At 44.6% G+C, this 25,275-nt stretch overlaps 1 protein-coding gene and 1 non-coding gene across 2 annotated transcripts in view; both read left to right on the forward strand.

Moving 5' to 3' along the window:
- The window catches only part of PLCE1 (phospholipase C epsilon 1), a 326,931-nt gene that overhangs the window by 201,510 nt on the left and 100,146 nt on the right, over positions 1-25,275 (forward strand). The window lies entirely within an intron of this gene.
- Positions 17,379-17,450, forward strand: TRNAH-AUG (transfer RNA histidin (anticodon AUG)). The gene has a single exon. It is a non-coding gene; the product is annotated as a tRNA-His (tRNA).

The following is a 25,275-nucleotide window of genomic DNA, read 5'->3' on the forward strand; positions in this document are numbered from 1 at the left end:
GAGCTACCTGGGAAGCCCACACAAGGAAACCTTAAAGTAAAAATAAGAGTGTTTACTTCATATTGATGTTTTAGGGGGGGAAGTTATTTTAAGTACAATCAATTTGGGGCTTCCCTCATAGCTCAGTTGGTAAAGAATCTGCCTGCAATGCAGGAGACCCCAGTTCAATTCCTGGGTTGGGAAGATCTCCTGGAGAAGGGATAGGCTACCCATTCCAGTATTCTTGGGCTTCCCTTGTGGCTCAGCTGGTTAAAGAATCCACCTGCAATGTGGGAGACCTGGGTTTGATCCCTAGGTTGGGAAGATCCCCTGGAGAAGGGAAAGGCTACTCACTCCAGTATTCTGGCCTGGAGATTTCCATGGACTGTATAGTACTTGGGGTCACAAAGAGTCAGACACAACTGAGCGACTGACTTTCACTGTCACATACTTGCTTTGGGCACATAAACTACCATATTTCAAACTTCAAAATATGGAGTTCTTCAGCTTGCATTAAGCTCATAGTTTCCCTCTTTTTCGTGACCCCACAGTCCACAACAAAAATGTCATACTCAGAAATACCTTGTTTCCTAAATATATTTTTTCCATATCCCCATTATTATATCAGAGTGAATATTCACAATATCTGAAGACAGAAGAAATACAGTCTTTAATTTGAAATAATATATAGGGCAGTGAGAGAGTGGGGACCCTCTGGTTTTAATCTGAAAGCTTCTGCTAACTAGCTTTTTGTGACTCAGCAAAAGCAACCTCTCTGAGCCCTATTTTCCTTCCTTGTAAATTATAAAAGGTCAGCATTGGACTCTATTAAATTTTTTACATCCCCTTCTTCTTGCAAAAAAAAAGAAAAGAGAGAGAGAAAATTCAAGAAGGTTTTTAGAAATGGTGGAGTAAAAAGACTGGACTCATGCCAAGAAACGATAAAACAGAGCAAGAAAGAACACTTAGGCCAAGGGAAACTAATACCATTGATTCAAAAGTTAGTCCAAGCTTCCTGGTAGCCTAAGCAAAAAGAGAGAGATGATAACACAGTATTAGTCTTGTTATCTGAAAAAGAAAGTTTAGAGAGAGGAGAGAGAAGATGAATGAGAGGAGGAAGGCAAAGAAGCAGCAGCATACCAGATTGTCTGAAAATCCAAGCTAAGTTAAGAGAGGAATTTTTTCTGTGTCCTACGGAAGGTGGATAGTCTCTAAGAACTGTTTGGGGGACAAAAACATTTGCAGAAACCATCTCTGTCCGGTCATATTTTATATTGACCCTCAGTAAAAGGACATGATTTAAAACCATAGCTCTCTAAAGATCTGCATGTAGAGAGCTGAGATAATCTAGTCCAGGTGTATTGCTCACTGAGAGTCACTTGGCACAGGGATAAAGCTCACAAAATCTCAGGAATGAGTGCCTGGTATGACCCTTAGGATGTCTTTTGCAAATACCAGTCACCTCAGCCAAGCTTTTGACAAGCATGATATGGAACAGACAGTTGAAAGCTGAGATTCCTGGCAAGTTCCTTTGTATATAAAAGTCAAGTTTGTGGAAGTTCTCTCCCCTTTCATCACCTTTCTATTCCCCCAGGAATCTCACCTGTCTACCTGAAGAAAGGGCTGATAAATGTTATTATTAGAATGACCCATAATGAGGGAGGGGATTTCATTTTCTACTGCATGGAAAGCTTTGTTGTTGGATTTTCCTTTTACAACAAACACGTATTGCCTAAAATAATGAAGTTGAAACTAAGGACCTTGTGAGTGGTGGGAGGGCGGGGTGGAGGTTGAGAGGATGGAGAAAGAGAGAATGAAAAAAAGTGCAGTTGCATGCAAATAAATTTGATAAAGTCTGCTTAACTAAAAGAAGAAGGTTATGCAGCTGAAGCCCTAGTGCTGTCTGTCCTGTCACTTAGACAGGACAAGTACTTATTGAATGACTAAATACATGGAACACAGAGGAGAAGACCGGCCAGCAAGAGCCTGAGGGCAGTGTCTTCTGCTGGCCACCTTGACCAGGAAACAAGTGTACTTCAGCTCTTTAAAAACACTTTGTTGTGAGTGAGGCAGCATCCTAACGCCCTTTCCGGGGTGGACAGCTCCAAAATGCACTCTCCTCACCCTCAGATGCCTAAATGGATCACTAAATGGATTCATTTGTCAACCATAATTATATGTCAGAGGCAGGCTGCCAAAAGCGACTCTTTGCATCCGGCGGAGTTGGAAATGAGCTCTTCCTCCTGTTGTCAGACAGCTAGCATTTTTGTTTGCTTCTTGAGGCCACGCTTGGAAGAGCATTCATTTGTTCATCATTCATTCATGCAGAAATATTGGTTGAGTGCCTATGACATGCCAGGCACTGTTCTAGGCTCTGGAGATCCTGCAGTGGGAAAAAAAAAATGACAAAAATATCTACTGATGGAAATTCCATTCTAGTTAGGTGGAGACAGATGATAAGCAGAGCATATAGCGTGATAAGTGCTAGAGAGAAAATAAGGCAGGGGAGAGGGTTGAGGAGTGTTGGGGAGAAGTGGCTTTTTAAATATTTATCTAACTTTATTTCTTTGGCTGCTCAGGGTCTTAGTTGGGGCGTGCAGGATCTTTGATCTTCATTGCAGCATGCAAGGTCTTTAACTGTGGCATGTGAGATCTATTTCCCTGACCAGGGATCAAACCCAGGGCCCCTGTGTTGCAAGCACAGAAACTTAGCCACTGGACCACCAGGGAAGTCCCAAGAGTGACTATAGCAACCTTAAGTAGGGAGGTGAGGGAAGACCTCACTGAGAGGCTAATATTTGAGTAAAGACAGGAAGTGGGGGAGAAAGTGATTGCTCTGGACTTCTGAAGGAAGCTGTTCAGGCGAGGGAATAGTAAGTGCAAAGACCCTGTAGAGATGGGGGGTGGGGGTGGGTTCACATTCCTGACACACTCAAAGCACAGTAAGGAGGCCAGTGTGGCTGTGAAGGATGGGTTAGAGCCGTAAGAGGTGAGGTCAAATGGCTTGATGGTATAGAGTTTTGTAAAACATTTTAATTTTATCCAGAAGGATATGGGAAACTGATAGAAAGTTTTGACCAAATTGTGTGTATTCTTTCCTGACTTGTCCTTTTACTCAATTTTGTATTTGAAATTCATCCATGTTGAGATGTGTGGCTATGGTTGATTCATTTTCATTGCTCTCTGTTGTTCCACTGAGTACTCTTTGCCCTTCTACCACTGGAAGATAGGTGTTTCTCTCTTATTTTGGTCATCATGTGGATGCCTGTTTATATTTACAGTTGTGGGGAGTGGAAGCAGGTATATCCTATTCACCTCAATGCCATATTGAAATAATTTGGGGATAAGTTAAGAGTTAGGGATCTAGGCCGTTCTTTCTTTTATGATCAGCTGGAATTTGTGCCATCAATGGACAAATCCTATGCAGTACAATCTTCTGATATTCCTTCAGCAAGTATCCAGAAGGAATGTAAGATCGAGAAGAATGTAAGAATCCTGAAATCCTGAAAGGAATGTTGAGATACATGGCTTGGCCCCATAGGTAGTTCCTGGACATGTATCAACATTGGACAATGGTCGAATCTATGTGGCTGGGTTGTTAGCAAATAGCAAAGTGGTCAATTAAGCTTGCCTTCTCCTTGTTTGGACTTGGAGAGGTTGGATGAGACTGGTGGTGTTGAAATGATGTTCTGAGGAGCTCTAGGGAATATTCCTTGAAGAGAGACTACTCTCATCTGGCCTGTCTTCATCAGAGCAGCTTTGCTTTCAATGTTGTGTCCTAGGGATCAGCATAAAATCCTGGGGACTCCAGTTAAAACCATTTGACTAAGTGACTTTTGAAGTTCTTTACAGCTTTAAAGTTCAGTTGCCCCCCACCCACACACACACAGTGTTTAAATTATCTTGCATGCTAAGTCACTTAAGTCGTGTCCAACTCTTTGCGACCCTACAGACTATAGCCTGCCAGGCTCCTCTGTCAGTGGGATTTTCCAGGTGAGACTGCTGGAGTGGGTTGCCATTTCCTTTGCCAGAGGATCTTCCCGACCCAGGGATTGAAACCATGTCTCTTATTTCTCCTTCACTTGACAGGTGGGTTCTTAACCACTAGCACTATCTGGGAAGTTCCCTTAAATTATCTTAGTATTTACTTTTTATTAGAGAGTGTTTTAACAAAAAAAGTCAAATTTACTTTCACAGTTATGAATTTACTCACCATTGTAGCTCAAACACAAGACACTATTGATTCATTTACAAAGAATGAATAGCCTTCTCTTTCTTTCCCAGCATGAACAGTCAGGAGCACATCTGCCTCATTGAAGTGAGGGGTGTGGGAGCCACACAGGTACATCAGTTGCATGTCAGAGAATGTAGGGTAGTGATGGGGCACTTAGGAGGTGGTTGGAAGAGAAGGCCTGGATGGTTGGTACACCGGTTACTTTAAGCAAATAACCCAATCAATTGAATAGATAAGTACTAAATATATTAAGGAAAAATATATGAAAGCCACATTCATCACTGTTGAAAAAGATGCAAACTTGGAAAGAAGAAAGAAACTTAAGGTATTAAAATGGAAATGTAGATTTCATTATGAACTTATGTTTATAAATATATATAGGTATAGAGATAAATATGGGAGTAGTTAAAGGGTGTGTCTGTGTGTGTATTTTCTAGCGCTGTGTAACTAAGGGACCTAGAAGAAATGACATTCCAGTAGTGTGAGCTCACGGAGCACGCAAATACCAGATTCTAAATATCACCCTCCACTTAAAGGAAACCAAGGGTTTCTTGGAGAAATGGCTGATTCTGTGGGTGGAGCAGGAAAAATTAAAGAGAAGTCTGAAACATCTTGTTATGCTAGAATGGAAGGGAATGAGCAAATGATAATGGTGTATGTCAAGAAGATCCAGAATTTGAGCTTTTGCAACAATTTGAGCTTCATTATGATAGTCATGGATTCCAGTGTAGTAGGAAGTTTAGCAATCTATTAGTCTTTGCTGATTTAAGCTAATGAATAAATAAATAAATGGGGGGCTTCCCAGGTGGCACAGTGGTAAAGAATCTGCCTGCCAGTGCAGGAGATGCAGGTTCGATCCCTGTGTCAGGAAGATCCCTGAAGGAGGAAATGGCAATCCACTCCAGTATTCTTGCCTGGAAAATGCCATGGACCAAGGAGCCTGGCAGGCTACAGTCCACAGGGTCTCAAAGAGCTGGACACAACTGAGTGACTGAATACACTCATGTACAAAGAAAGGAAGGCTCATCCTTAGCAAGGAATGCAACTAATAAAAATAGAAGGAATAGTGGAAATATAAATCTTCATTTGGCAACTCTCATAGGGGTGGGTGGTTGATCCAGGTGGTAGTCATCTGTTGAAGGCAGGTGGACAGAGGGTTGATGAGGAGCAAGATTTCAGTGTGTTCACTGAATGACCTCCACATAAACACTGATCAGTTATAGAGGATGAATGGTGACGTTGTGGTGCAGGGATCTGGCCACATGGTCCAGATCTATATGACCAAGTGGTGTCATCCTGTACCCTCTGTTGTGATGCACTGAGACGAACCCAGTTTCATTCTGGGGCATTCCTGCTGAAACAGTGAAACTGGAGTCCAGTCATGAGGAAGTATCCCACAGACCTAGGCAAAGGGCTGTCCTACAGAATGAAAGCCTGCAGTCTTTGAAACTGTACAGGACATGAAAGACAGAGAGATATGGAGAAATCATTCCTGATGGAAAAAGACTGATGAGACCTGAGAACAAAATGTAGAATCTCCCCACCCAACCCCAACCTCAACCCGGACCTACTGAATCAGAACCTACATTTTAGCAAAATCCCCCAAAACTCCCGTGCATACTGCAGTTTGAGACAGCCAGAGCCTTAGCTCAGCAGTTCCTAGGCTTAATCAGTATCATCTAGAAAGACTTTTTAATAGGACTCCTCTGCTGGCTCAGATGGTAAAGAGTCCACCTACAATGCAGGAGACCTGGGTTTGATCCCTGGGCTGGGAAGATCCCCTGGAGGAGGGAATGGCAACCCACTCTAGTGTTCTTGCCTGGAGAATTCCATGGACAGAGGAGCCTGGTGGGCTACAGTCCACGGGGTCGCAAAGAGTCCGACATGACTGAAGTGATTAACAGTTATTTAATTTAATCGGACAGATTCCTCCCTACCCCGTCCCCAGATCTATAGAATTAGACACTAAATGGCCAGTTCTCACAGGTGGTTCTGATACTAAGCCTCCAGGCTCTAAATGGTATTGTCTTCTATATGTGACCAAAGTGGGGTTCATTCCATACAAACCTGGAAATAGATTGGAGAATCAAACTAATCATCACCTTGATTCCTACTCTAAGCACAAAGACATGACCCCAAACTAATATTCCAACGCAGGGATGGAATGTAAATAAATATTGCTGGCTCACATTTCAGGAGTTTTCCAGTACATTTAAGTGGATTTGAAAAATACTTTTTAAAAGATTGTTTGTACAAACATCATACTCTTTCCAGTCCTTGTTTGGCATAGAGTTTAATCAGATTTTAAATGGTAAGTGTTCTTTGTAAGGTTGTATGTTTCTTTTCTTCCAGGGCATGTAAAACAAGACATCTGGGTTTTATCATTAAAATACTAAAACATGTCCAACATTTTTGGGAAATCTGGGCCTGGGTTTATATGCTGCAGGTGTTGAACAGATTTGATAGAAAGCTGTAGTCTATTCATTTACAGTTAAAAGGAAAAAAAATTATGCATACCAACTTTGTTTCAGAAAAAATATTTGACTAAACCATCTGAGGTTTTGACTGTGTCTTAGAAAACTAAGAGAAAATAGAAATCATTTAGTCAATCTTATATGAAAATGATTTCAGATATTCTTAGTTTTATATTATACACTGAACTCTCATCCACTCATAGCAAAATTTGCTTTTGCTCTCTTATTAACATCTGTCAGTTTACCTGTGGACATAAATAGCTCATGGGGCAGAGGCCAGTGAGGGATCAGTGAGAGATACATAAATTGAAATTATAAAGTCGCTCAGTCGTGTCCGACTCTTAGCGACCCCATGGACTGCAGCCTACCAGGCTCCTCTGCCCATGGGGTTTTCCAGGCAAGAGTACTGGAGTGGGTTGCCATTTCCTTCTCCACGGAATCCTCCCAACCCAGGGATCAAACCCAGGTCTGAGAGATACATAATAAGATATTAATTAGGTCTTCCTTACTGGTTCAGTGGTAAAGAATCCACCTGCCAATGCAGGAGATGTGTGTTCAACCCCTGATCCAGGAAGATCCCACAAGCTGCAGAGCAACTAAGCCAGTGCACCACAGCCACTGAGGCTCTGCTCTGCAATAGGAGAAGCCACCACCACGGGAAGCCCCCACACCACAGCTGGAGAGTAGCCCCCATTCAACTAGTGCAAAGCCCGCGCGGCAACGAAGACCCAGCTCAGCCAGCAAATAAATAAGTAAATAAACTTTTTAAAGACATTACTTAAATATTTTAATTTCTAAGTTAAGTGAAATGCCACAGTAAATGAAGGTGCCTCACGAAACCAAATGCCATACCTGGAAATCATTGGTATGTGCCCATTAATATTAGTAAAATTGGCTAACCTTTCTACTGTACTTATAAGCACTCTCACCTTATTCCATTTAACCCTACCATTCTGTTAGGTAGGTGTTGCTGACATGCCTGCTTTAAACTGAAGGAACAGAGGAGAGTAAGTAGTTGGCCCAGTATCCCAGTTAGTAAATGTCAGAGCTGAGACGTGGACCTAGCCCTTCTGACTTTGAGCACTTCCTACGCCCGCTCCACTGCATCAAGGAAAGAGTATTTGTCCAGTCAGCACCCCAGAAGCATGGTCTTGGTTTGTTTTGGGTTGGTTTGGGCTTTTGTCTCGTTTCATCTAGTTTTGGCATAAGATGTGCCACTTTCTAATACTTAAGCAGCGTGTTTTATTTTCCAGTCTCTGTCATCTGTACCCAAGGCACTTTCGAAGTCAATATTTCTCTAAAGAGATTTCTTGAGCCAGATATGAAGCATGTCTTTAACCCCTCTGAAGTGAAAGCTCACCTCCCCCGCAGAAGAAGCAAAGCTGGTGTTTGGTCCCCCACTGCCTTCTGCCCTGGCTTCAGGGAACCCTTAGATTATCAGACCCCAAACAGGTCAGTTACTTTTATAAAAACTGTCAACACGCCTTCAGAAACTGTCAACATCTGCCCAAACTTCTTTAACTGACTCTCCTGAGGAAAACAAGCAGAACTTTAGTCCACACAAAATCACAAAAATCTGAAGTCCTGCAGCCACGTGGCACGGCCCCAGTCTCCAAAGTAAATCCCCTCTTCTGCTGGCCTGAAGCTCCCTCCAGTCTCTCCAAGTTTTGAATTTCTGCAGCTCCTATCCTTGGGTTTATGCCCATGCACTATTCACTGGGGTCCCCAACCCATAATCCTCCACACCAACACTGGTAAGCAGCCATTGTCTCCCTTCCCAAAACAGACATCCCGGCAGGATCTTCCCGGAAGGCTTCTTCCCACCTGCCTCCCTCCTCCCAGAACCAGAAAAAGCTTCTTTCTTTTTTTTGGCCACACCACCAGGCATGTGGGATCCTACGTCCCTGTCCAGGGATTGAACTTGTGCCCCCTGCATTGGAACCACGGAGTCTTAACCACTGTACCCCAGGGAAGTCCCTTTCCTAGGTCTTTCTGTTGTTTGCTTGTTTGTTTTTTCAGAGGAGACTTGACTCTTCCTCCGATCTCTCCTGCCATCACTGAAGACAAGTAGCAACTCTACAAAATGTAATTTCTCCTTATCTTCCTTCCAGCCTCCCTTCTAGAATCCTGCCCCAAATCTCTGTGGGCAGGTGGCTGCCCACTGAAAGCTTCTCATTGTCCTGACTCTTCTTGCTTTTGTTCCTTGGGTTTTGCCAGCTAGGACCGGCTGCCGCCGTCTCTTAGGTTCCCTGAGCTACTTCCTCCAGTTCCCCTCCTCCTCGCTCCATCAGACCAGGTTAGCTCCTTGCTGGCACGTGCTGCTCCTTCACCTGGGGAAGCCTGCCTCTGCAGACCCATGGGTGGAGGGAGTGCGAGAGGGAGGGGGCAGTGCATCAGATCCTCTTCTCAGAGATAGCGGAAACCCAGCAGATTGTGACTGTAGGATGTCCTGAGGTCAGAGACCTGAGGTCTAGCCCCAGCACTATCACTGACCAGCTGGATAACCTTGGCTAAGTCACCTGACTTCTCTGGTTCTCTTGGGTTTCTTCATCTATGAAATACAGAAAGTGATCTAAATGACCTCTAAGGTCCTTTGATGTAGTTGTCATATTGTACAGTGGAACCACAGCTAAAAGCTGGTCTGCTCAGCTCTTTCCTCTGACTGCCTTGCCTATGAAATTATAATTGCCTGAATGCCTTAATCTCCTCATTATAGATTATAAGAAAAAAATCTTATTTGTGTATTGGTTTTAGAATTCCTACAACAATATATTGATTCTGAATTTTTGACACCTGTCACAAAACCACAGGCTGCCATTTCTGCCTATTTCTACCCCCTGAAGTCCACTCACACCTTGCAGCTTCTAGAGGTGGAAGGGCGTATTCTAAGGTTTAGCAGATGCCAGGCCAAAGTCTTCAGAATGGCCAGTGCAGATGAGACTACTAGGGCTCCAGGCTGTAGGAGCTCAAAGAGATCCAATGCCAATATTCCAGGATTCCTTTAGGGTAAAATGACATGGTATAAAGAAGTTCAGGCTTCCCAGGTGCTGTTAGTGGTAAAGAATCTGCCTGCCAATACAGGAGACTCAGGCTCGATTCCTGAGTCGATTCCTGAGTCAGGAAGATCCTCTGGAGGAGGGCATAGCAATCCACTCCAGTATTCTTGCCTGGAGAATCCCATGGACAGAGGAGCCTGGTAAGCTACAATCCATGGAGTCGCAAAGAGTCAGACATGACTGAAGTGACTTAATACCCATAAAGAATTTGGGAAACTCTGAATATTAGCCCCTTAGAGATTTACCATGCATGTTAGCATATTTAAGAAATCCTGTCAGTGAAGAAATCTTAATTATTCCCAGCATCTCCCAAGCCTGAATGGCCCCAGACACTTTCTTCACAAAATAGCTAATATCTGATAGAACATGTCCCCAGAACATGGGCTGGGACCCCTTACCACAGAACCCAGCTGAGCTGTCTCTCCCTGGGTCTTCCAAGTGGAAAGAAAACTACAGTTATTGAAATATTTACTAAGCACCTACTGTATGCAGAACAGCTCAACATTGGCACAGAGTCTGCCTGTCAAGATTTCAAACTCTAAAGCTGCATAGGGGTAGGCAGACATGAATTTGGCACACAGGGCAAAGTTCAGGTACAATGTGGAAGTGCTGCAGCCAGGCCCCAGGGCAGTGGTTTGCTTCCTGAAGTGAATTTCCACGCACTCAGCTGTCAGGCTCAAGTTCTTAGCTTTGTGCCACCTGGGTTGTTACCATTCACCCAGTGACATGACCTCATCACAGAACAGTCATTGTTTGTTTTCATAGATTAAGTGGTTGGAAAAACACACCAAGTACTTTTATTTTGTGCTGGCATCCTAGAATTCCTGCCTTACATGTACAGCTCTGTTGGGTTTTATTTGGAATTGGGATGTATTCTTTCCCTGGAAAAGATGACCTCCTTCTCACAAAGTGAGAAAGGTATTGAACAGCGTCCCATGCTGCTGTTGAGCCCCTCTCTGGATCAGGTGTCACTACTGACCAGGGCACCTAGTGTTTCCTGGACAAAGGAGCCAGGGCCCTCAAGGCGGCTGCCCTTGTAGAACCTAGCTGTGACTCACTGGTGCTTTCTAAACACTTCCCCTCCCACCAAAGCATATCCACGTGTCCCCACTTCCTCAGACAACCCTCACCACACCCTTCCTCCTCATCTCCTATGGCCCATCCATCCCTGCCGACTGTCCTTAGACTCTTGTTGCTCTGTTCTTCTTTTTTCGGTCTCAATTTTTTTCTCACTCCTTTTCTGCCTTCCCTGTATCTCTCCTTTTTGGCCTCTTTAAAAGAAGCAAAGGATCATTCCTTCTGAGGGTTTGATCCGTGGGAAGTCTCTCTCTGCTAAACAGAACAGAGAGGCTGGCACTGTGATTAAAAGGCCAGCGTGGTTTCCACAAAGAAACATCTTTGAAGAAGGAGCTGCTTTTATTTTTTTCATTATCGGCATTGCTTGACATTTATTGAGTATGTACTCTGCTCCAACCACTACAGCCCTTTACACATATTTATCGTCTGTTAGTTACCACACACCCCTCTTATGGCAGGACATTTTATGGGTGAAAAATTGAATCTCAGGGAAGGTCAGAAACTTGTTCAAGGTCACAGAAATAGTGAAAAGTAGTGCCAAGATGTGAACCTACATTTCTTTGGCTCCAAATCCTGTGTTCTCCCTTCTCTCTGCCACCTCCCATTAAAACAGGGAAGCTAACATGACAGAATTCTGGTTTTCATCAGATTTATTCCTTAGCAAGTTTCATTCACAGAAGCTCACCCCTATGCACATGTACAGCACAGACAGCAGATTCCATTACCTTCCTCTTAATGATCTATTATACCTACCAGGGCCCAGCAGGGAGGATGTAATGGATCTTGGTGGGTGCTAATATCCTTTGTTTCTTCACACAGATTTGTCTTTAGAGGGACATAGGCAAACACATGCAAATGATTTTATTCCCTTACAATTTCTCCTTCCTGCTTGATCACTGGTATCAGTTTAACTGTTGATCTCCTGTTACCAGCTTACCATCCACCCTGCAGTCAGCAAACATTTGCTGTTGGGTCCTAGGGGTGAAACAGTGACTTGTGGGGCTCATTCTTCCTTTCCTGTGACAGGAATCCACCTGCCCTGGGGTCCAGAGTGATTCACAGCAGGTCTCAGAACCTCTGGCCCTGCTCAGTAGCCCTAGAAGACAACCTTCTCTCTCCCTTCTCCAAGCACTGCGGCCTGTGGCCAGTGAGTTTCCCACTTGGGGACTTTGGTAACCAGGGAGGCCGTTTCCTGTCCACCACTCAGAGCACCGCAGAATGGGGCCACTCCTGTTGGCAGCAGCTCAGGAAGAGGTTTCTTAGGGCATCTCCTGACACTTTCTCAGACCTCTGCCTGGGACAGCTCGCTGCCCCCAGGACTGAGCTCAGGGATGAAACCTCTCGCAGGGCTTCTCTCACACTCTCCCTCCACTTCCAGACTCAAATTCAACTTTACACAGGTGACAGAGCAGGAACACTGGGGGACAGCTGGCAAGCCACTGCACCACATTCTCTGTGACCTATCAGGACGCCAACATCCTATTTCTACAGGACATGAGACTCAGCTGCTCAGATCTGGAGCGGAGCTTCGCATAGCCTGTGTAAAGGCATTTCTTCGCTCAGTAGATCAGGGCCCTCGTCAGGAGTAAAAGTTGGCCCTCTTTAGTCTAATGCTCAAGAGAAAATGGAAAAGAATAAAGCACATAGTTTAAAAGCACAGGCTTTTGATTTGTCTTGTTCCTAGTTTACAGGTTGTGTCACCTTGGACAGGCTAGCTCAGCCACTTTGAACCTCAGTTTCCCCATCTGTAAAATGGGAGCACTGTTAGTACCAGCTGTGTAGGGCTGAGGGGATTAAATGGAATAAGCAGTGTCCCTCTCATAGCACACAACCAATACTTTGAAGCTATTGCTACTGTAAGTATTATTAAAATCATGCAAAGAGGAAAAGAAATTGATTCATAAGTGATCCTGCAATAGGATCAGAATAACGTGGAGCTGACAACTCATGTCAAGATGTTTTATGCAAACTGCTAGCCATGGTTTTTTTTTTAATTAATTGATTTATTTGGCTGCACTGGGCCTTAGTTGCACATGCAGGGATGCACGTATCCCTGTTACGTGGGATCTTTCATTGTGGCACACAGACTCTCTAGTTGTGGCCTGTAGGCTGCGGAGCGAGTGGGCTTCAGTAGTTGCAGACACAGGCTTAGTTGCTCCACGATGTGTGGGATATTAGTTCCCCGACTAGGTATCAAACCCTCATCCTCTGCATTGGAAGGTGGATTCTTAACCACTGGACCACCAGGGAAGTCCCTAGTGGTGAGTGTTAATCCCATTATTAAAATGGGATGAAATTAAAAAGACCCTGTTCCAGGACAAGGATAATACTTTTACAAAAGGAGAGAATATGCATAAAATGAGGCTTATTCTTGAATAGTTTTTAAAAACTGGTTTCAGAATGAATGATCCATTTAGCTGTGGTAAGAGAGAAGAGGGTAACACAGCCTGCACAGCCATTATAATTCTCTGTAGACCATTTAAATAGAAATGGCATTTGCATCTTTAAATCAAAGTATGTCCAACGGTTGATGTTAAAATAGCAAATATCCATACAAAGGAATGAAATCTTGTCATTTGTGGAGAATGTGAATGGACCTCGATGGTGTTTGCTAAGTGAAATAAATCAGAGGAAGAGAACTGCCTTGTGGTTTCACTTATATGTGGTATTTAAATCACACACACACACACACACACACAAAACACAAAGCTCATAGATGCAGAGAACAGTTTGCTGGTTGCCAGAGGCCAGTGAAGGGTGGGAGGGGAATGAGTGAAGGGGTCAAAATGTACAAATTTACAGTTATAAAATAATGAAGTCACAAAGACATTATATATATATATATTTCAGTTCAGTTCAGTTTAGTCGCTCAGTCGCGTCCAACTCTTTGCGACCCCATGAATTGCACCACGCCAGGCCTCCCTGTCCATCACCAACTCTTGGAGTTCACTCAGACTCATGTCCATCAAGTCAGTAATGCCATCCAGCCATTTCATCCTCTGTCGTCCCCTTCTCCTCCTGCCCCCAATCCCTCCCAGCATCAGAGTCTTTTCCAATGAGTCAACTCTTCGCATGAGGTGGCCAAAGTACTGGAGTTTCAGCTTTAGCATCATTCCTTCCAAAGAAATCCCAGGGCTGATCTCCTTCAGAATGGACTGGTTGGATCTCCTTGCAGTCCAAGGGACTCTCAAGAGTATTCTCCAACACCAGAGTTCTAAAGCATCAATTCTTCGGCGCTCAGCCTTCTTCACAGTCCAACTCTCACATCCATACACGACCACAGGAAAAACCATAGCCTTGACTAGACAGACCTTTGTTGACAAAGTAATGTCTCTGCTTTTGAATATGCTATCTAGGTTGGTCATAACTTTCCTTCCAAGAAGTAAGTGTCCTTTAATTTCATGGCTGCAATCACCATCTGCAGTGATTTTGGAGCCCAAAGAAATGAGGGATGACATTGTTTCCACTGTTTCCCCATCTATTTGCCATGAAGTGATGGGACCAGATGCCATGATCTTCGTTTTCTGAATGTTGAGCTTTAAGCCAACTTTTTCACTCTCCTCTTTCACTTTCATCAAGAGGCTTTTTAGTTTCTCTTCACTTTCTGCCATAAGGGTGGTGTCATCTGTATATCTGAGGTTATTGATATTTCTCCTGGCAATCTTGATTCCAGCTTGTGCTTCTTCCAGCCCAGCGTTTCTCATGATGTACTCTGCATATAAGTTAAATAAGCAGGCTGACAATATACAGCCTTGATGTACTCCTTTTCCTATTTGGAACCAGTCTGTTGTTCCATGTCCAGTTCTAACTGTTGCTTCCTGACCTGCATACAGGTTTCTCAAGAGGCAGGTCAGGTGCTCTGGTATTCCCATCTCTATCAGAATTTTCCACAGTTTATTGTGATCCACACAATCAAAGGCTTTGGCATAGTCAATAAAGCAGAAATAGATGTTTTTCTGGAACTCTCTTGCTTTTAGTATGATCCAGCAGATGTTGGCAATTTGATCTCTGGTTCCTCTGCCTTTTCTAAAACCAGCCTGAACATCAGGAAGTTCATGGTTCACGTATTGCTGAAGCCTGGCTTGGAGAATTTTGAGCATTACTTTACTAGCATGTGAGATGAGGGAAATTGTGTGGTAGTTTGAGCATTCTTTGGCATTGCCTTTCTTTGGAATTGGAATGAAAACTGTCCTTTTCCAGTCCTGTGGCCGCTGCTGAGTTTTCCAAATTCGCTGGCATATTGAGTGCAGCACTTTCACAGCATCACCTTTTAGGATTTGAAATAGCTCAACTGGAATTCCATCACCTCCACTAGCTTTGTTTGTAGTGATGCTTTCTAAGGCCCACTTGACTTCACATTGCAGGATGTCTGGCTCTAGGTGCGTGATCACACCGTTGTGATTATCTGGGTTGTGAAGATCTTTTTTGTACAGTTCTTCCGTGTATTCTTGCCACCTCTTCTTAAGATCTTCTGCTTCTGTTAGGTCCATACCATTTCTGTCCTTCATCGAGTCCATCTTTGCATGAAATGTTCCCTTGGTATCTCTAATTTTCTTGAAGAGATAGCTAGTCTTTCCCATTCTATTGTCTTCCTCTATTTCTTTGCATTGATCGCTGAGGAAGGCTTTCTTATCTCTTCTTGCTATTCTTTGGAACTCTGCATTCAAATGGGTATATCTTTCCTTTACTCCTTTGCTTTTCGCTTCTCTTCTTTTCACAGCTGTTTGTAAGGCCTCCCCAGACAGCCATTTTGCTTTTTTGCATTTCTTTTCCATGGGGATGGTCTTGATCCCTGTGTCCTGTACAATGTCATGAACCTCCGTCCATAGTTCATCAGGCACTCTATCTATCAGATCTAGGCCCTTAAATCTATTTCTCACTTCCACTGTATAATCATAAGGGATTTGATTTAGGTCATAGCTGAATGCTCTAGTGGTTTTCCCTACTTTCTTCAATTTAAGTCTGAATTTGGCAATAAGGATTTCATGATCTGAGCCACAGTCAGCTCCTGGTCTTGTTTTTGTTGACTGTATAGAGCTTCTCCATCTTTGGCTGCAAAGAATATAATCAATCTGATTTTGGTGTTGACCATCTGGTGATGTCCACGTGTAGAGTCTTCTCTTGTGTTGCTGGAAGAGGGTGTTTGCTATGACCAGTACATTTTCTTGGCAAAACTCTGTCTTTGCCCTGCTTCATTCTGTATTCCAAGGCCAAATTTGCCTGTTACTCCAGGTGTTTCTTGACTTCCTACTTTTGCATTCCAGTCCCCTATAATGTAAAGGACATCTTTTTTGGGGTGTTAGTTCTAAAAGGTCTTGTAGGTCTTCATAGAACCATTCAGCTTCAGCTTCTTCAGTGTTACTGGTTGGGGCATAGACTTGGATAACTGTGATATTGAATGGTTTGCCTTGGAGACGAACAGAGATCATTCTGTAGTTTTTGAGCTTGCATCCAAGTACTGCATTTTGGACTCTTTTGATGGCTACTCCATTTCTTCTGAGGGATTCCTGCCCGTGGTAGCAGATATAATGGTCATCTGAGTTAAATTCACCCATTCCAGTCCATTTTAGTTCACTGATTCCTAGAATGTCAGCGTTCACTCTTGCCATCTCTTGTTTGACCACTTCCAATTTGCCTTGATTCACGGACCTGACATTCTAGGTTCCTATGCAATATTGCTCTTTACAGCATCAGACCTTGCTTCTATCACCAGACACATACACAACTGGGTATTGTTTTTGCTTTGGCTCCATCCCTTCATTCTTTCTGGAGTTATTTCTCCACAGATCCCTAGTAGCATATTGGGCACCTACTGACCTGGGGAGTTCCTCTTTCAGTATCCTCTCATTTTGCCTTTTCATACTGTTCATGGGGTTCTCAGGGCAAGAAAACTGAAGTGGTTTGCCATTCCCTTCTCCAGTGGACCACATTCTGTCAGACCTCTCCACCATGACCCGCCTGTCTTGGGTGGCCTCACGGGCATGGCTTAGTTTCATTGAGTTAGACAAGGCTGTGGTCCTAGTGTGATTAAATTGACTAGTTTTCTGTGAGTATGGTTTCAGTGTGTCTGCCCTCTGATGCCTCTTGCAACACCTACCATCTTAACTTGGGTTTCTCTTACCTTGGGCCTGGGGTATCTCTTCACGGCTGCTCCAGCAAAGCACAGCCACTGCTCCTTACCTTGGACGAGGGGTATCTCCTCACTGCCGCCCCTCCTGACCTTGAACGTGGAATAGCTCCTCTAGGCCCTCCTGCCCCCGCGCAGCCACTACTCCTTGGATATGGGGTTGCTCCTCCTGGCTGCCGCCCCTGGCCTCGGGCGTGGGGTAGCTCCTCCCTGCCGCCGCCCCTGACCTCTGACTGGGGTATCTCCTCTCAGCCATTCCTGCGCCTTCACAGCCTGGCACTCTCGGCCCCTGCCCCTGACCTCAGATGTGGGGTGCCCCTCGGGCATGGGGTCCTCCCGGCTTCTGCCCCTGACCTCAGACATGAGGTAGCTCCTCTCCGCCGTGCTAAATGTGCCAGTCGCAGCCACCCGCGCTTACCGTTACCAAGGCTTCCCTGGTGGCTCAGAGGGTAAAGCATCTGCCTATGATGCAGAAGACCCAGGTTTGATCCCTGGGTAGGGAAGATCCCCTGGAGAAGGAAATGGCAATCCACTCGAGTACTCTTGCCTGGAGAACCCCATGGATGGGGGAGCCTGGCGGACTACAGTCCATGGGGTCGCAAAGAGTCGGACATGACTGAGCAACTTCACATCCATCCATCCATCCATCCATCCATACATACATATATATATATATATATGTATATAATGGTAGTCAACATGCTATCATTAATAACACCGTATTGCATTTTTTAAAGTTTCTAAGAGATCTTAAAAGTCGTCATTACAAGAAAAAAATTGTGTATGTATGGTAATGGATGCTAACTGGACTTATTCTGGTGATTGTTTCATAATAGATACAAATATTGAATCATTATGTTGTACACCTGAAACTAATATATGTCAATTATACTTAAATTTTAAAAGTAATGTAATACACAAGGAATGGAACAGCAAAGCATTTTAAAAACTTATAATAACTGAACGCTTTATACAAAAAGGCAGTTTAAGTATGTTGTGGGAAATTGCGGACTTGTCAAAGTTTCTAGAGTTAACATCCTGGGAATAGTCACATGTAATACAAGCTTATGATACAAGCTTTTGGTTAAATGGAAGATTAATGAAAAGTGTGGTTTAAAAATGGTAAATAATTCTAGTGATTTAGAATCTAATTTTTGAGTATATAGGGAATTTTTAGTTGAAGAATTTGAGAATAAACAGTTATCTTTTGCAAACTACAGGGAAGACATTCTGCAAACAATAGAAAGACAGCTGAGTGATATGGTGCCTGTTTTTAAGGAGCTGACTATTTAGAGAAGGTGGACATATATACAGTTGACTTCATTGCAGTGCAGAACATGCTAACTTGCTTTTTTCATACTTGATTCAACCTCTCCTGCCCCCATGCCTAGCATGTTCCTGGCAAGTTCACAGGCATACAGTAACTGCTTGGGAAGAAAAAGCACTGTATAGAGGTATAAACAAAGTGCTTTGGGGGTTTGACTGGGACCAAGAAATGGTAAAAAGACTGGACTTCCTTTTGGACTCGCAAAGATGGTAGCATATAAATGGGTAAAGTTGGCCTTGTACTTACCTAGTCATGATATCAACCACACTATTATTTAATTCCTTGTTTATCTTATTTCCCCCCATGAGGCTCCAAGCTCTCCACGGGAGATACCATATTTATCCTACGTGGTGCACTGTGTGGTAAATACTCAGTAAATGTTTGTTGGAAGAATGAGGGTCATCTGATAAAGAGAGTTAAGAATTTTTCTTTCCAGTTACAAGTTAATAGCAACAGCAACCTGCTCAAACAAAGTAAGGGAATTTGTTCATTTATTAAATGAAATATTCTCAGGGCTTCAAGTATGGCTGGATCTAGGAATCTGACCAATAGTCTCAGGAATCTATTTTCATCTTTCATTTGTGCTGGCTTCATTCTCAGGCAGGCTTTCCTGATATTGTGGCAAAGGTGGCTGTTGATAGCTCCAGGCTCATATCTTTGAAGTTTATGATTCTGATGAAAAGATCATGTCTTTTTTCCTAACAGTTTCAGCAGAAGACTCAAGGAGACTTCTGGTTGGCCTGACCTGGGTTCTATACCCATCTTTGAACAAATCACTGAGGCCAGGCCTAAAGGTGGGGAGTATGGGTGCAGCTTCATGTAATCTGCATAGATTGAGGTGGAGAAAAGGCGGTTCAGCTAAGAAATGTTGGACAGACAAAGGGAAACAAGCACGTGTTCACAGCGCACGGAGCAGACTGAGCCACACCATAGAGATAGGAGGAATAGGCTGAGAATAGGAAATGGTATGAAGTGGAGTAGGATTGGGATGTCAGACGGATGAGTAGCGGGAAACAGTCAGAGTTAATGCTGGAGATGTACATTTAGATCAGATGGCACCAGGACTGAGGGCTGAAAAAAAGAGGTGGAGAGTTTGTTCTGCAGACAGTTGTGCTGCAGTTTGAGGGGAAGACGGGGGGGTATAATCCAGAACGTGTTTAGGGCTTCTCCAGAAGCCACCTTCAAGTGTCTCCATTTTTCCGAGTCTCTCCTAGACAAAGTTATGGTGAAACCACGCCAGGCAGGACAGGAGTTTCTTCTGCACTCACTTCACATCCTCAGGGAGGATGCTATCAATACACCTATTAATCACATAGATAAATCTACACGTGTATGTGAATTGGTCAATTTAAATAGGAAAAATGATATTTTATTCCTAATGAGGAGTCAGAGAAGCCTTCAGAGAACAGGAAATAGGTGAACTATCCTTTTAGGACAGGCTTGCACTTGGGGGACAAACCCTTCTTAAGGCTACTACAGGTTCTTCCTGATCCAGCCTTGGGTTCCTTCCTTCCATGGAGTTAGGAACTGAGACTTAGAGACTCCTCTCCCTGGATTTCTGTGCTCTGCTTCCTGGAACTCAGATAGCGGTACCAATAGTGGTTGTAGAAGCGGCAGGTGGCTGCAGTATTCCACTTCTGTTGAGCCCTTAACTACACACTGAGCACCACGATGAGGTCTTAGATATAGTCTCCAGGTTCATCCTGATGACAATTTTGTGGGGTAAATATTATTCCCCTTTTACTGGAAAAGAAATGGAATCTCCAAGAGGGTAGATCGCTTGCCTCGAGGACCTGCACAGAGTAACCGCGGGACTGGGAGCTGAAGACAGGTCCACTCCGAGGCCCATGCTCCTCACCACTGTGCCATGCCATCTCCTGCCAGCTCCGAGCTCTGAGTCCCAAATGGGTCAGAGCTCCAGGTGCAGTCACAGAGGTGGTGACTTAGAGTACTGGACAGGTACTACAGAAGTGATGCTTCCTGACTCGAGGCTCAGGGGCCCAGAAAGGGACACTGAATCCCAGGGAAAGCTCTCCACTTAAGTGCATTTGAGAATGCAGATTCCTGGTCTGCAGATCTAGAGAGTCCTGTTTCTAGGTCTGAGGGGGCCTTGTAATCTGTATTTGAATAAACATCCTAAAGATTCTGATGCAGACGTGCCATGTTGTGAGGAGTGCTGCCTAGGTAGAGATGTGTGTGTGTGTGTGTGTGTGTGTGTGTGTGTGTGTGTGTGTGTGTTACCTGCATGTGCATGCCAATTGCCCTAGTTCAAGGGTTGTTCTAAGAAAGCTCTGTAGAGGGTGGATAAAGATATGTACCGCACACAATCCACTTCAGAGGAGCTCTTCTAGACAGACTTCATGGCCTTCTTTAGACTACCATTTAAGCCTGGACTTTGCAGTGAAGGTGACCAGATACCCATTACAAAGGATCATCTTTCTACAAAAACTTCTGCTCAGGATATTCAAAAAAACTTTTTGGCAGGAAGTCATCGGTCCCCCTTTTCTGGACCTGGGAACAGCAGTAGGAAGTGTTCAGGCCTTTTCCCAAATATAATCTCTGACCATGTGAAGGCTGAGAATCCTCTCTGCCCACGGCCTCGTGGGACTCCGAGTGGCCTGCCTGCTGGTCAGGGGCACCGAACATCCCCACACTGGGGATGTGGGAAAGATGGTCTCTGCCCTGGAGGTCTGGGTGGGGGTGTGAGGGGAGACAGAAGAGATCCATGTGAAAGAGTCAGGCACACAAATATAACAAAAATAAGCCAGAGGCAAACGTGTGCCGCTGTGAGAATCCAAGTGCAGACGTGACATTGGACTCAAGGTCCAACATCCAGTGAAAGAGAAGCCAGAGGAGGCTGTGCGTGAGGTGCTAGGTGAGCCGTCAGAATGGCCTTCCCAGGAAGGTCACACGCATTCACACGTGACTCCCCTCGAGCCTCTGGAGTAGGCTGTGCTGCTGGTGAGCACAGCAGCCCCCAAGTCAGCCTTTCAGGGAACACAGTGCTGACAGCGCAAGGGGTCTGGGGCACCACCTAGCACAGAGTGTGTAGACCCTGCCCACGTGGGAAGTCAGGGCGAGCCTCCCCAAGGTAGTGAGGCTTTCATCAGATTCCTGAACACAGCCCTGCTCCTGACTTTAGGGGAGTCAGGATGAAGTACAAAGAAAGGCGCCAGACCCCAGCCTGTGGCCTGCCCACCTATGCCTTCCATCCTGGCTCATAAGCCTGTATCATGTAGACACCTCGGGCCCAAGGGTAAACTCTGTCCATATACTACCCGCCCTTGGCCAGCCCTCAGGCCTATTGTTGTGACTGACCCTCAGGAGGTCTGATCCAGATATCAGGCCCTTGCCATTCTAGAAGTGGGGTGCTTGAACAGGGGATTGGGAATACTGGTCTACAGAGGTGAGTGATCTGGTGGTGGGCTGACATGTTCCCTCTTGCCCACAGGCTTCTTATTCTATTGGAGGGAAGGGGGACACAGCTGAATGAGGGCCAACCTGGGCCTCTATAGCCTGGAGCAAGGGCACGGTGCCTGGCTACAGGCCTAAGCATGGTTCTGCCTAAAGGATGAGTCAATGTTAGCTAAAGCAGAGGTGGAGGGATGGGAACGGGGTACCTTCCCATAGAAGGAACAACCAGTACATGCTCCCTGAGATGAAAAAAGCCTGGTTCGCCTCCCCAAGAGCAGGGGTGTGGGGAGAGCCGAGGTGAGACTGAAGAACAGACTGGGGCCTCCAGGGCCAGGGTAAGGACTCAGCTTTACAAAGGACATAGGCAAGGCGTGGTGGACCAGGGAAAGGTCACGTTGAATGGAGCAAGAACATTCCTCTCAAACTGAGCTTATATGATGCCAGTAAGGTGTTTGATGTGGGGAGAGAGAGCAAGTTGTTCAGTCTGAGGGCCTCAGAGTACTGAGAAAGGCCTGAGAAGGAAGGAAAAGAAAACGGTTATGGAGGAGCTGTAGCTATGTAGAAAGGGGTCAGGATTGTCAGGGTAAGCACAGAGCCTCTGGGAGGGACACTGAAGGAACGGGGCTAGGGCCCAGATTCTCTCTCTGTGCCGTGCTGACCATTGCAGTGAGGCAGAATACTCTGCCGCATATGACACCTTTCTGCTCTAGGACTGTTCCTGTGTTTGAGTCGTAGTCCTGTACACATGCGATTTTTTGTGTGTTTTTCTGTGCGGTTTCCTGAAAGTCTTTATGGATCGGCAACACATTCCTTCATCCACTTAGTAAATATTGCCATGTTTATGCTGTGGTCTACATTTTACAGTCATCACTGAATCCTTGTTTTCTTTTTGCGTCATTTTAGAATTTGCGTTTTTTAGAATTAGTGGCGGCACTCTTGTTACTTAATGCTTGTGAAATTATTAATACATTAGGCCACAGTAAGAATTGTTCCCGAAGTCTGTAGGCAGATATTATGTATTTGTGTGTGTATGTGTGTGTGCATGTGTTTATGATAGCAGTGCTTACGTAATCTCAATAACCAAGCCCTAGGGACTCACACTTGGAGATGGAACAGTTGGTTTAAATTAGGTTTCCATGTGAAATATGGTATCACTATTTTTTTCCTAGCATTGTGGGAAAGTATATGGAAAATAATTTGACTGATAGGAAATAAATCTGGATGTGTGGTCAGGACTGAGGCACAAACCCCACTGATGGTCAGTGTCTGTGAAACAGGTCTCTCCAGGGGAAGATGTGTTAACCCTTTCAGGTCACAGCACTGAGAAGTCACTGTGTGGTACCAAAATAGCCTGAAAGAACAGTGACTTTGCAGAAACACTGATTTTCCATCCATTTCAACAGGAAAGGAGCTAAAGCCATAGGAAAATACAGCCAGAGGCCTCAAGAAGTACTGCATTGGGTGTCTTTGAAGAACAACTTTAAATTTTTGAGTGTTTCATCTTTATTTTAAGGAGATGGATTTGAATGTCTGGCTCAAAGAGTCAACGATGTTGTGATTCTGAGTGTTTTCTGACGACCTCTTGTGGCAGGGTCGCTGTCGTTGCTGTTCAGTCACTCAGTCATGGTCTGCATCACGCCAGGGTTCCCTGACCTTCACTATCTCCTGGAGTTTGTGCAGATTCATATCCCTTGAGTTGATGATGTCATCCAACCATCTCATCCTCTGTCACCGCCTTCTCCTCCTGGCTGCAGTCTTTCCCAGCACCAGGGTCTTTGAGTCAGCTCTTCACATCAGGTGGACAGGGCTTATCAAAAGCTGATCACACCAACAGAAGAATTGATTGAAGACTTTAACAACAGTCTCCACTGGCGATATAATGTCTTGGTCTAGAGAGCCAGAGTTCCGCAAAAGTGATTGGTAACTGGGTAAGTAGATAAAGGGACAAGGCTGAGAAGCAGCGAGCCAGGGATTGCTCACAGCTGCAGGGGAGGGGTTGGCTCTGAAAATCCCAGAGGTCTCTTGTGCTCCCAGAGGAGTCCCAGGAGACCAAACGAAAGGTTATCTCTTTCCCAAGAGGCTCTTAATTCTTTGCAGGATGGTCTGGACTCTGGCTCATCCTAGGGGTCTGATTCCAGATCTGTTCCCTGATGTCTCACGAGAGCTCAGCTAAATCCGAACAGGTGGAGAGTGGTGGTGGCTGCTGAGAGCCTATTGGGCTGGGGCTGGGCTCAGGGCTAGCAGGTGGCCCATCACTTTTTGCTTCAGCCAATTTTAGAAAAGAAGATACAGATTATTACTGCAGTGCTCCTGACTGGTACCAGATTATAACCCTGTGCTAGCATGGAAAATCTCTGTTGCTGTTTCCTATTTGTTTCTGTGTAGGGAAAGGAAAGGTGTGGTTAGCACTGATCTCTTCTGTTTTGCTGTTTTCATTTTTTAAATTATGTTTTGATACTCTTCTTGGTAACTTCTCCTTTGATTCCATCTCTATCTTCAAGTGTGCATCTCTTATTGAGTGCTTAGAAGGACCTGCCAGCACCAAATTTACTAAAACTAGCTTCCCTTCATTAGAGGAAAGAGCACCAGCCTCGGAGTCCTAGTTTTGACATCCAAAAGAATTGTGACGTTAGCAAGTCAATTTCTCCCACGAGCCTTGGATTCTTGACCTGGAAGAAAGAGCTTGGGCTGCCCTCTGTGGTTGCTGCCAGCACTAAATGCCACTCATTCCTCTCATTTTATTTGGAGGAAAGGAGGCAGAGAAGAGTTCCTTAGACCTTGAACTTCTCCCCCTGTAACCTTCTCTGTTCAGGCTTCACTCTCACTCAAGCCAGAGAAACAAGTTGCTCCCCAGGTTTTGGCATTGTTGCTGAACCAAGTAAAACTAGTGGGCCATGGCAGGGGTGGGGGTGGGGGATCAAGGTTAAGACCAAGGCTTTGATCTACTAACAATAGAACTTATCAGCCGAGACCTTAACCAGGATGGAGAAAATAACTTAAGTGAACATTAGTGTCAGAGCACCCAAGTATAGGTAGCAGCAAAATAATCTTAGAGATTAAGCAAAGGATTTTGAAGCTGCATACCATAGACGGGGGACTTTAACAGTAGATTATTATTAAGTATTCTACTCCAGTTGCACTGGTCATAGCAAATACCTTCTTCCAACAACACAAGAGAAGACTCTGCACATGGACATCACCAGATGGTCAACACGGAAATCAGGTTGATTATATTCTTTGAAGCCAAAGATGGAGAAGCTCTATACAGTCAGCAAAAACAAGACCAGGAGTTGACTGTGGCTCAGATCATGAACTCCTTATTGCCAAATTCAGACTTAAATTGAAGAAAGTAGGGAAAACCACAAGACCATTCAGGTATGACCTAAATCAAATCCCTTATGATTATACAGGAGAAGTGACAAATATATTCAAGAGATTATATCTGATAGACAGAGTGCCTGAAAAACTATGGACAGAAGTTTGTGACATTGTACAGGATGCAGATATCAAGATCATCCCCAAGAAAAAGAAATGCAAAAAGGCAAGGTGGTTGTATGGGGAGGCCTTACAAATAGCTGAGAAAAGAA

This window comes from Budorcas taxicolor, chromosome 23, assembly GCF_023091745.1.
Source record: "Budorcas taxicolor isolate Tak-1 chromosome 23, Takin1.1, whole genome shotgun sequence".
NCBI lineage: Eukaryota > Metazoa > Chordata > Mammalia > Artiodactyla > Bovidae > Budorcas > Budorcas taxicolor.